At 19.3% G+C, this 3,599-nt stretch overlaps 1 protein-coding gene across 1 annotated transcript in view; it reads left to right on the forward strand.

Moving 5' to 3' along the window:
* LOC117172777 (histone PARylation factor 1) overlaps positions 1 to 3,599 on the forward strand; it is a 21,456-nt gene that overhangs the window by 12,232 nt on the left and 5,625 nt on the right. The window lies entirely within an intron of this gene.

The raw sequence follows: 3,599 nt of genomic DNA on the forward strand, positions 1-3,599 counted from the left end.
TGTGAAAATATTTCAGAGTGTTAAAAAAGAGGGTAGATTTTTGAAGATTTCGAACAAGAAATTTAAAAACTTTTTAAGGATTCAAAATAATACCATTTTTTTGTTGTAAAATTCCTCGAAAAATTTAGAAAGATTTTTTTATTAAAAAAAAATTAATTTAAAGGCCATATTTTAAAAGATTTCCAAAAGTAACGAAAAAAAAGAACCTGCAAGATTTTCAAGCAATTTCTTTTAAATTGCAAAATTAAAAAAAAAATCACTTTAAAGTTTAAATGATATTTTAGAATTTTTCTAAAAATTTGCAAATATTTGAGAAAATTTAAAGCAAAGTATTAATTTTTAAAGACGTTTAAAAAGAATGACATAAAATCATTTTCAATTTCAAAATTTATCCAAATTAAAAAAAAATTTAGATTGTTCAAGATATCGAAGGACAGATTATAAGCTTTTTACGCATTTTTATAGGACTTAAAAGAATAAAAAAATGGGTAATATCCTTCGAAAAGTCCGAAATTCTCTTTTTTTATTCTAAAATTTTGAAATTTCAAAATAAATCCAAAACATTTCTTAAGAAGTGTGGATTTTTGAAGATTTCGAATCCAAAATTTATAAGCTTATAAGGATTTAAAAAATTTTTAAAAGAGTAAAAAAGTGGTAAAAAACTTTGATAAATGCGAAATGATTTTTTTGTAATAAAAAGTGTATGTTTTTGTTGAAGATTTCGAATAAAATATTAAGAAGCTTTACAAGAATTTTTAAAGGCTTGAAAAGAATAAAAAGAGACTGTTGAAATCCTTTGAAAAATTCGAAATATTTTTTTTTATTATAAAATTTTGAAATTTTGAATTTCAAAATAAATCCAAAACATTTTTGAAAAAGTATCAATTTTTGAAGATATTTAAGAAGAGATTAGAAGCTTTTTAAGGATTTTCAGAAGTCTCAAAAGAATAAAAAAAATTGTTAAAATCTTTCGAAAAATCCCAAATGATTTTTTTTATTATGTGTAACAAATATTTGGACATTTATAAAGAATTGCCTAAAAATCTTTTTAAATTTGAAAATAAATCCAAACAATTTTTTAAAAAGTATAAATTTTTAAAGATTTTGAATAAGAAATTTATAAGTTTGTAAGGATTTTTAAAGGGCTCAAAAGAATAAAAAAATGGTTAAAATGCTTAGAAAAATCCGAAATGATTTTTTTTATTATTATATAATTTCGAATTTCAAAATAAATACAAAAAATTTTTAAAAAAATGTAGATTTTTGAAGATATTGAAGAAAATATTAGAAGTCTTTTTAAGGATTTTTATAGGTCTCAAAAGAATAAAAAAATTAGTAAAATCCTTCGAAAAATCAGAAATGTTCTTTTTTTATTATAAACAAAAAATTTAGACGTTTGAAAAGAATGACCCAAAAATCTTTTTAAATTTGAAAATAAATTCAAACAATTTTTTAAAAAGTCTAGATAAAATTCCCGAATTTAAACAATTACAATTTTTTATAAATATGTTTTGTTGATTATAAATACAATATTGTTTTTTAAAAATTATTTTTAGTGTTTAAATTTTCAAAAATCATTGCTTGAGTTTAAATAACATTCATTTTAAATAAAATCATTCAAAAAAATCATTATTGTATTTATAATCAATAAAAAATTTATGAAAAATTGTAATTTGTTTAAATTCGGGAATTTTCCAATTCGGTATTTTCATTTTTCGACAATTTTATTATTCGCGAATTTTATTATTCAGGAATTTTATAGTTTCGGAAATTTTATTTTTCGGGATTTTTCAGTCTTTCCCAAAAATCTACACCTTTAAAAAAACTAGAAGTTTTGAAAAAATTTTTTAAATAATTTAAAATGTGAAAATATTTCAGAATGTTAAAACAGAGTGTAGATTTTTGAAGATTTCGAACAAGAAATTTAAAAGGTTTTTAAGAACTCAGAAAGGATTCAAAATAATAAAAATTTATTTGTAAAATTCCTCGGAAAATTGAGAGATTTTTTTATTTTAAAAAACTAATTTAAAAACAATATTTCAAAAGATTTTCAAAATTAACGTGAAAGAATCTACAAGATTTTAAAACAATTTCTTTAATTTTGTAGAAAAAATGGAATCATTTTAAAAGATATTTCGAAGTTTAAAAAAAAAAGTCAAAAATAAATTAAAATTTTCAGAAATTTTTTAACAGTATAGACTTTTGAAGATATCGCAGAAAAAATTGAAAGATTTTAACGGTTTCAAAAGAATAACAAATAACAAAAAAAAAAAAAAATGGGAAAAATCTATCGAAAAGTTCGAAATGATTTTTTTATTTAAAGAAGTTAGTTTAAAGAGAATATTCAAAAATATTTTCAAAATTGCCCTAAATTTTTGAAAATTGTAAACAAACAATTTATAAACTTTAATTTAAAGACATTTTTTAAAGACAGAAAAAATAGAATTTCAAAGTTTTAAAAAAAGTCAAAAATAAATTAAAATTTGAAAAAATTTCAAAAATTTTATACTAGCATAGATTTTTGAAAATATCCAAGAGAAAACTAGAAGCTTTTTAAAGACTTTTAAAGGTTTCAAAATAATACAAAAAATGTAAAATTCCTCAGAAAATTTAACAATATTTTTTTATAAAAAAAAGATAATTTAAAAAGTTTTAAAACATATTATTTAAAAAGCTTTTTCGACGCTTAAAAAAATGCCAAAAATTAATAAACATTTGTAAAATTCCTCGAAAAATTCAAATTCAGTTTTTATTTTAAGAAGTTAGTTCAAAGAGAATATTTAAAAAGATTTCCAAAGTTTCCGAAAATGAATCTGCAAGATTTTTAAGCAATTTCTTTGAAATTGCAGAATTAAAAAATATTTAATTATTTTAAATAATGTTTAGAATTTTTGTAACAATTTGAAAAATAATTAAAAATTTGCAAATATTTTAGAAAACTTAAAACAAAGTATGAATTTTTCAATCATTAAAAAAAAACACTTCGCACCCAAAATTCTTTTTAAAGTTGGAAATAAATCTAAACAATTTTTTAGAAAGTGGAGATTTTTGAAGATTTCGAATAAAAAATTAATAAGCTTATTAGGGATTTTTAAGGGTTTCAAAAGAATAAAAAAAAATTGGTAAAATCTATCGAAAAATCCGAAATGTTTTTTTTAAAATTATAAACAACAAATTTGGACGTTTAAAAAGAATGACCCAAAAATCTTGCTTAATTAGAAAATAAATTCAAACAATTTTTTTAAAACTGTAGATTTTTGGGGAAGACTGAAAAATCCCGAAAAATAAAATTTCCGAAACTATAAAATTCTTGAATAATAAAATTTGCGAATAATAAAATTGTCGAAAAAAAATACCGAATTGGAAAATTCCCGTCAAATGTAATTCCCGAATGATAAAATTCCGGAATCGAAAAATTCCCGAATTTAAACACTTACAAATTTTATAAATTTTTTGTTGATTATAAATATAATAATGATTTTTTTAAATTGATTTTATTTAAAATCATTGTTATTTAAACTCAAGCAATAATTTTTGAAATTTTAAACACTAAAAATAACTTTAAAAAAACAATATTGTATTTATAATCAACAAAACAT

The sequence above is a fragment of the Belonocnema kinseyi genome, chromosome 5 (assembly GCF_010883055.1).
Source record: "Belonocnema kinseyi isolate 2016_QV_RU_SX_M_011 chromosome 5, B_treatae_v1, whole genome shotgun sequence".
Taxonomy (NCBI): Eukaryota; Metazoa; Arthropoda; class Insecta; order Hymenoptera; family Cynipidae; genus Belonocnema; species Belonocnema kinseyi.